The following is a 9,921-nucleotide window of genomic DNA, read 5'->3' on the forward strand; positions in this document are numbered from 1 at the left end:
GAAAGCTTATTTTACCATACCATAGCCTCTCTGCATCACCTGGGATATGTCAACTGAGATGTCTGGGAGATAAGTTGAACAAAGTTTTTTTTTTAATCGAAAATGTAGATAAAGAAGCAAGACATTTGAATGTTGAAAAGGCATGCATATGCTTCTCTGTGCAATGTTTAGGTGGAATGCAAATGGCGGGCGGTTTACTGGTCTGGGATCAGGCAGGGTTGATATGCAGAGTGTGGGAATGAGAGGCTAATGGTGACTTATTACCTGTGTTGACAATGTGCAGACTTGCCGCGTGTCATTTGAGCCATTTATTCTCCGCGCTATAAAAACAAAGAGATGACGAATAAATATGCAGAGGGGGGCTCATTGTTTTCCGCTTGCTCGGGTGCCAAAACTCTTTACTGACCTTTCGAGCCCAGGTCCCAAACCAGCGCTAAACCGTCTGTCACTCAGCGCACGTGCCCTTTCGACCTCAGCATCTTGTTTTTGTCTTTTGTAAGCTACGGGGGCAGAAGACAGTCGTTCCGTGCGGTGCTCAGCCGTTCGTCCTCATGTGATCATTCGTTTTATTTCTCATTTTTATTAAGTAGGCTATATTCCCCATCAGATGAGGATTAAAGTGCACTGCAGTCAGCCCGTTACAATGCACAGAACTAGAATGGGTTATTAATGCGGCGGTTTACTGATGGCCCTTCAGCTTCGGAACGGGTCTGTGCTTCCTCATGCGTAATTGGATCCAGCTCCGTGCTCCCTGTCTTAAGGGCAGGCCGAGAAATAACCCCGACTTCAGGGGAGATAAGGATCGCACGCGCTTCCACGTGCACAGGTCCAAATCAGCGATTGCATTAAGCATCACTCTATCGGTCAAATCTCTTTTTCTCTTTCTGGTTTGTGGTTTTTCCGCAGAGTGGCGTGTCTGTTGGTGACAGAACGCTGTTATTTTTGTAGGTGGGTCATATGGTCAGTGAATGTGCTTCGCATCATCAGTTCAATTCATTTAGCAGACGTTTTTATCCAAATCGACTTACAAATGAGGAACGCTGAAACAAAAGCGATTACTCCTGGGGTTGCAGTAACATGAGAAGTGCAACAAGATTCCAGAACGGCTCAAGTATGAACTACAGAGATGTACGTAGATCGCAGTTCATGGCTTTCCCAAATGAGCCATTTCCCCTCAGTGAAACCCAATAGCCTCTTTGTACAATTAGAACATCAACCAGCAAATTGATGTGAATTAGCCTCTTAATCAATGCAAAGTTCTGGAAACGGCTTTTCATTATGTATTGTTTACATTTCTAGTACACTCTTAAAAAGGTGCAAAAAAGGCAATGGCATCACCGTGAAGAACCATTTTGGTTCCTCACAGAACCTTCTACTCCACAGAACCATTTCTTTCTTCTTTTTATATAATGCAAAGAACCCTTTTCCAGTAAAACATAACCTTTTGTATAACAGAAAAGTTTCTTTTTGGAACCATTCTGCCAAAAATAGTTATTCTGTAACACAAGGAAGCACATTTATCAAAGCTATAAAATAATACAAATAGAGGTATGACCTTATATTATGGCACCATTTCATTAAATACAGTTGTGCTCAAAAGTTTACACACCCCTTGCAGAATCTGGAAAAAGCTGAAACTTCTGGAAAAATAAGAGGATTTTTGAAAATTAAGATTTATTTTTAATTTAGTCCTGCCCTGAGCAAGTTATTTCACTAAAGAAATGTTAACATATAGTTCACACTAAAGAATAATAACAGAATTTCTAAAAAATAGCCCAGGGCAAACATTTACACGCCCCTGATTCTTAATACTGTATGATGTTACCTAAACAATCAATGACAGTTTAAGGGTTTCTTGTTTGTCATGAGTCATTAGACTGTCCACTGATCTTCAAAACAATCACCCAGGTCCTGCACAATCTTTGCTTTTTCAGCATTTCTGGATATTTGACTCATGTCCAGCAGTAACTGTATGATGTTGAGATTCCTCTTTTTACATTGAGGACAATCAAGAGACTCATACACAACTATTCCAATAGATAGAAACATCCAGTGCTGCCCACAAAGTCAACACCATTCATTTAAAGTCAGGGGTGTAAACCTCTGAAAATGGTTTTGGTGAAAATTGTTATCGTTTCATTTATACATCTTATTTTTTCATTTACTAGTGTCCTTCAGAAGATTTAAAAATACATAAATGTTTTTCAGGAAATTAAATAAAAAATTAAATTTTTACACCAAAACCATTTTCAGAGGTTTACACGCACCTTCCAAAAGTTTCAGCTTTTTCCAGATTCTGCAAGGGGTTTGAAAACTTTTGAGCACAACTGTATGTATGACTCGAATTACATATTTAAGCTTGTAAGGTTTCTTACAATGAGAATCAAATTCAGTAAGATGTCCAGAATCCATGATGTAATTCTAAGGCAAATTGTTTTAAGATTACCGGTCAATGCATTCTTCCTCATCTTAATGAATTTGTGCTGTAAACAGCGAGGGTCCCGGGCCCCCTTACCAGCATATGTATGTCTGTGTGGTGCATGTGAAAGGTCTGGCTCACAGGGGATTAGGTCTCCGCGGCTCAGGTGTTAATGGAGCGTCAGAATAAACATACACTTAATCCCCGCTATCTTTTCACTTGTACAATTAGGAAGTCAGTTGTTAGCTGCTAATATGTCACTAGTACCATTGTCCAGCTATTTAGGATAAATTGGCTAATGCTAATTGCTTCATCTCATTATGCATGGAGAGGTTAGTAAGAGGTTTAGTATGGGAGTGCCCCATTTTGTTATAATAGTGTTACGGCCGGTGGTTTGTTTAGGGGTGTGATGAATGTGCAACATTTATGCAGCTGTTGTATCAATGCAGAATCTTACTTTCTAAAAATACTAGGTTAGGTAAGTATTTCTTAAGAGTTTTTAATACTATGCATGTAATACAAATATGTACATATACATTCTATGAAATGATGACAATTTCTTAACTTCCATTTGTTTTGATGCATTTTTTAGTCCACTTCACAATATCAGATTTTCACTACATGATTATCATGGCCCAAATAATTGAATTGCAAGCCTTTGTCATTTTATAGCTCTGTATACAACGAAATAAGGAATTTACAATAAATATATAATCATGATAAAAAAAATCGTTCTTTTTTTAGCGTTTTATTTTTTTTGGCGAATCACACTCAAAATACGAGTGTAAAGATGAAGAGTTTGTAACTATTGTGGCTAGCTGAATTATTTACAATATTTATATTATATGTGTGGCATTAACACAACATTAATAATCATGGTTAATAATATCACAATTTTTGGGACACCCCTATACCAAACGATAAACAATTTTGAAATGTAAGATTTGTTTTCAATGTTTTACTTAAATTGTTATGCTTATAGTTTTATTTAATTGGAAAGAATGCAAATTAAAAGCATTGCAACTAATGGACCGTTTTTGGATCCTGTGTAATTAAATGACATAAATTTAGATTACAGGCCGTGAATTACTGTTGATTTATGGTTAGCAACTGAAAACTCTGTGATATAAAGAGGAAAGTGTATTTATAGCACTATATTTCTGCACGTGCATGAACAGAATGACTAATTTAGCCTTCATAGATTTTCCTATTAATCTGCACCACAGACACATTTTGCAAAAACATTATAGAACAACAATGCAGGCAGGCGTGTGTGTAATATCTCATTTCATGATTCTTAAACGTTAAACAGAAATGGAATATGAATATTTCTGCAACAAAATCCCCAAAGAGCCCATGTTATAATGTCCACAGTTAGCAGTAATGAGAGCAGGATGAAAGCCATGATCAGATGGTAATTACTATACACCGTTCCTCTGATGAGCCACTGGTATATGTTTGATTTGTCATCGTCACCTGTCGTCAGCTCAGACAGGCCTGTCTCCCTTCTCCTCTCACTCCAGGCCACGCACCCATTTTCTCCGCTCATGAACCACAAAAGCAATCTGGGGAATATTGAAATGAGGTCTGAGCGGGTGGCTTTCGAACAGCATGACATCTCGGGCTGGCGAGATGCAGAAATAATTAACAGAATCATTTGGGTCCCAGGGCCTATTTCCATTTGCAATAACAGTGTTTTAGTCTTGAGTGGTGTCTGCAAATTTCCCCCACTGTTTGCGGAGCAGAGTAATGAGAGTTTAGGCAAACGGTCATGTTCTCCTTGTTTAGCTTGAATGAGAAATGTCAGTCGTCTGAAATGCAATCAGACGTCCGTCAGAATGGCATGTGCCAATCCAAAATACTGAGTATTTGAAGGAATACATGAACGTGTAGGTGTGACGAATGTTACGCCGTTATTTATTTGAATGTCAGTATAGTCCGTGCCTTTAAGGGTGTGTGGTTTTACAATACATAAACAATTAAATGACAACTAATACAGTAATGTCAGATTTCTGAATGTCTGCTATCAATTACATTTAAACGTTTAAACAATTTTTTAATGTTTCTTTTTTTACTGCATTTGGACTATTAGTATTGCGGTTTCATTAGCCGTGCCTTTTCACTCGGAAGTGTCTTTTACTTGACAGATATTGAAAGAAATTTGTGCTGTCAAATCGATTATTTGTGATTAATTGATTCCAAAGATAATGTGTTTATAATATACTGCTGTGGTTCTCAAGCCTCGGCCCTCCCAACATGGATCCAGTTTTTGTGGAATTTTAGGAAATGCACTTAAAAATCATAAAAATAAAGCTGCTTAAAAGGTTCTTCACAGCGATGCCATAGAAGAACCATTTTTGGCTCCACAAAAAACATTCAGTCAAAGAACCATCTCTCTCTTACTTTTTATAATCTGAACTTTTTTGCCGCAAAGAACCTTTTGTGAAGCAGAAAGGTTCTTCAGATGTCAAAGGTTCTTTGTGGAACAAAAAGGTTCTTATATGGCATGGAAGAACCTTTTGAAGCACCTTTTTTAAGTGTGTATAGTAATTTATCAAAAATGCTGTGCAGTCAAACATCAGGAAAATAAGACTACCAACCAAAAGAATTGATGTTCCAGCATTGTATAATTGTATGTTTTGGGTTTAATTACAATTTTAAGTTTAAGATCATCACAAGTCTTTATTTGGAGGGCCATAAATCGATGCACCCTACACAAAGGGGGCCTTACAATGAAAAATTTAGAACCACCGATACACTGTATGTGTTTGTAGTGTGTATATTTATATGTATGTATATATTTCAGGAATATGTGAAATATATTTATATTTATGCATAATAGATAATTATATTTGATTATAAATGTATATATACATGTACTGTATATATTTGTAAATATTTGTTACATATACATGTATATGTGTGTATTTTTATATACATATAAATAATATTCAATAATTTTATTATAGAACATTTGAAGTATTATTTCATAACAATACTGAATAATAAATAATATTATAGGCTATAAAGATAAACATTTATTTTGAAAGTGATTAATCGATTTGACAGCACTAGAAGAAATGCATGGCAATTCACCAACATGTACGATGAATATTTGTAGCTTTAAATAAAAATAAACTTTCATTTTAAAAGGCATGTATAAAATGCATTTTCATGTCCAGTAAATTTTATCTCTTAGTATTAGGATCTCTTTTCTTAAAGGCAGTATTTTATAAATATTTTATGAAGTGGTTAGTTTATATGCATTCCTATGAAATGAATCGTACAAAAATGCAATTATTTGAAAAAGCAGTAGCCTAATGAAGCCCACCCCTAACCAACAGATTGTAACAAATCGTGCAATTTCATACAAATTAGTCATCTCGAAAAACCGCTATAAATTGCCATGAGATTGTGTTGCAAAAATCTTGCAGTTTGTCAGACAGTAGGGCACACTGACACATCTTACCCCAACTCCCCCCTACATTTTTTTCATTAAAAAATCCTCTGTTTCTCAGGTCTCTCTGATCAACACTTGTTATTCTCGACTCGCATCGTCATCGTTTACCCGCTTCGTATCCGTTGTTATGGACACAGATTACGGCATTTTATTTTCACGGCCCACACAGTCGTGTATAGTAAAGTGGTTCAGGCCTCTAATACCTAACATCAGGTTTGTGGTCAGCCGTGTTTTCTTTCATCTGAAGGTAATTACCCTCATATTCAGAACCTCCAGAGCAGAAATGCTGTGTTTGTTGAGATTTGAGACAAAGCAGTCGTGTGTTTAAGCCCTGTCCTTACAAAAGACCTGCGTGGATGGATAAATCCACCTCTTAAAGGTAACCTCCTGGTTTCTCTTCAATTTTTCCCACCCACATCAATGGTGGATAAATGGTTACAGATTGTCCCACTTGAGAGCAGAGGCGCGTATTCCCTCGTTGCTAATGAAATCACATATAGCTTTGTTAATATTTGTGTAAAATAACAGCAGTGGCACTCGGACACGTTTTACATTGGTGTAACAATAAAGAGGTTTAGTTGTGCTTGATGTAGTTACAGTTCGAGGGGGAGCAAGTTATTTATTCCAGATGCTGAGAGGCGAGAAGACAAGAGTGGAAGATTTGTTTTTGTTTAACATAAGACTGTTTGATCCTTCCTGTGCCTGATGTCAGCGATAGTGTGGGTCTGTGTTGTTGTGTCTTAAAAACCGGGTTAGGGTTTTTTTACACACACAAGAATTTATATAAAATCAGTTCTTAATTGAATGCATGTGTTTAATAAAGTGACGTTTGATATTAAAAACCTTTATATAATTTGTATATTGGGGAGATGGTGCTAGTTGTACTTTTTAACTTAAAAGTCCTTTCACATAAATGTGTATTTTTTCTAGTACTGTTTATTATGATGGTTTCAAACGCCTTAATCTAAAATGTTTTGAGAATATTGTCTATTGAACGGTTTTATTTTCATAAATGTGGGTTGGGGCAAGTTGCCACATGTGTTTAAAATGTACCAAATGAATGCGATTTATGTATTACTTTTTACCAAAACATGTATTACTTTTTTCTATTTCCCCATTTACATTTGCCTAATCTGTATTAATTGATATGCTTTTTAAATTTTCATTTTGGTTCGAACGATTACAAACGATTAATCACGATTAATCGCATCCAAAATAAAAGTTTGTGTTTACATAATATTTGTCTGTGTACAGTACATAATAATTTTGTATTTAAAAGCACATTCAAATACATGCATATAGAAAAAGAAAAATATAAAAATAAACAATAATTTATAAATACTTTAAATCATTGGTAAATATAAATAAATACATCATTTTATAAATAAATAGATTTTTCCTGAGTATTTATACATGTATGCGCGTGTGTTTATAAATACAAAATTAATATCCACAGTACACAGAAATATATTATATAAACACAAACTTTTATTCTGGATGCGATTAATCGCGATTAATCGTTTGACAGCCCTAATTTTAAGTAATAGGGCGCATAAACACTGTTATGATAAGAACTGATTTTGGAATGGTAATCCCTCCCAGGCCTTCATCTAAAGCCACGTCTTGTGATTAGACAGTCAAGTCTCAAAACACTAGGCCTTCAGTTTTCTTTTTACTATTAGTCACGAGTAACTCGATACAAAACCTTGAGCTTGATTGAGAGTTTTTGAACACGCCGCCATCAGGCACGCATTATTAAATGAGATGAATTCAAATAACTGTTGTGTGCTTCGAAAATTAAACCACTGCAATTTATGTGTCCGTTTGAATTAGGAACTGATAACGTCAAATGTTTTGTTTGGCGTATCGTGTTTACGCCACAAATTGCCGCAATACTGACAAGCGCGTGAGACGGCCGACGACTGGTGTGCCAGGCAGGATATGCGGCGAAGATTACTTCCATTGGAAACTCTTGAGGTCATAATATGCGCACTCCAGCAGTGAAGGTAAAATCTCTGTTTTCATTTCACTCAGTGGCATCAGCGCGCGCCACCTCAGAGGTAGTAATCAGATTGTTAATAGATACACGAGCGTTTAGGTTTGTTTTCATTGCCGAATTTGATTTGTCAGTTCATCATCGACGCAGCCTCAAAAAGGCGTGTCTCAATCACGCACGGCGACATCGATATCTGAAAAATAAGCCGCAGCATTCCGCCCATTTCTTTAAAAAGAAACCACTGCTCTCTATGTATAGATGCTGTGATTGCTAATACAATGCAGCTGTGCCCATGAAATCAGGACTTAGTGTAATGAGCTACTTTGAAGTAGAGATTCGATACTAAAATCTGCTACGAAATACAGGGGGAACTCGTGCTACTTGATGATAATCTGATATCCAAACCCTTCATCTATATTTTTCTTTTTAAGAAGGCCAGATTTTCAACCTGGGATAAATTTGGACTGTCTATTTTCTGTCTCGGCACATATATGCACTAAAATTCCTGCGATCTCTGTTGGTCGGGTGCACTTAACACAACACATGTATTATCTGGGAAAAGAAAAATAAACCAATATATAAAATTACAGTATTATTAGGGCGCATATTTTCTTACTGTACGTAAAGTGCTCCACAGGCACGCCGGAGAGGAAAGGGCTTGGATTGATTTTGTACGCTCGCAGATGCATGAGAATGTTATGCTGGTATGTAGCTTAAATAAACCAACAGCCTGACAATTAGCCAAATCTGTCATGGGGTGTATATAATCGATGTGTGCTGCTGCATCAAATGATAGAATCAGAAGAACTACGACATGTGTGTCAGAAATGTAGACTGGTAAGAGGAAAAAAAAACATCTCCAAGGTTGATTGGCCCGAGCTGAAGCGAAAACCGATTTTTATGCTCAAATGTGTTTTTCTAAAATTCAAATTGCTTTGCTTAATGTAACGTCTGTCATTGCGTATCAACCTCAAAATCTTTTAAGACAGCTGGCCTTGGCTATTAGGAGTTACTTTTTTAGAATGAACCGGACAAGTAATCCGTCTAAACTAGCAATTGCTTATTTATACAATTATTCTAAAAGCCATCGAAGGGCATTCAGACAAGCGTTGCCTCTCAGATCACATTTGAATTAAGACCACAACAGCTAATGATGATGCACAAACATTACCCGGTATGGCCCCACCACAACAAACTCACCATGTCTCTTAACGCCGGCTTGATACAGCAGGGCATAGTTTAGGGAGACCTAATTAATTAGTTTCAGATGTAAGGCCTCTTGTTTTCTAAAGCACTGTGCAAGAGATTTTCTTGTAATGTTGTAATGTTGAATCATCTATTTTCTGGTATAAGTTACCGCAGTGTCCACATTTAATGAAGCTATGATATATTTATGGCTTGCCAAATCCTACCCTAATCCTACCCTTGATAATTAGCCGAGTATATTAAGCTCAGTGACTGTTTTGTTAAACCTGCCTCGTAGGGTCGGCCAAGACCCGTGGGCCATTGCCTCTGTGTACACTACTGAGTAACCTAATTTTCACTTGGTGTGTAATGGATACCTATAAATAGCAAGGGAACTGATTTTGTTCGGGTCAGCTCTGAGGCTCTCCAGTGATGTGTGTAGTTCACTGAGTAAGGGTTTTTTACATTAGCGTTATGAAGTGGGCATCCATTTAGGCACACCTTTGAGGGCACTTGTGAGTTTTAATGAGGTGTTTCTGGGCGAGCTTAGAGACTGGCTCTCAGTTTAAATTACACAGTTATGCCACAACTAAGCTAAAATATATGAGAGCATGTTTCATCTTAGAAGGGTTTTGACTAATTGGAAGTTGTTTTTGTGATCTCATTTGTATTTTATTAAGCGTACGTGTCTTGTGTATAAGTCAATAATTATAGTTTGACCTAAAATTTTTACATTTACACTGTTTTATTTAAAGGACTAGCGTATGAAATTTTGCGGCATCAACGGCTCACTCCACCCCTCCCTTTTGAAGCACTACGGTGGCTGACACATTACTAAGATGTCGTCTCATTTTTGCTTCT

Source organism: Triplophysa rosa, linkage group LG10, assembly GCF_024868665.1.
Source record: "Triplophysa rosa linkage group LG10, Trosa_1v2, whole genome shotgun sequence".
NCBI classification, from domain to species: domain Eukaryota; kingdom Metazoa; phylum Chordata; class Actinopteri; order Cypriniformes; family Nemacheilidae; genus Triplophysa; species Triplophysa rosa.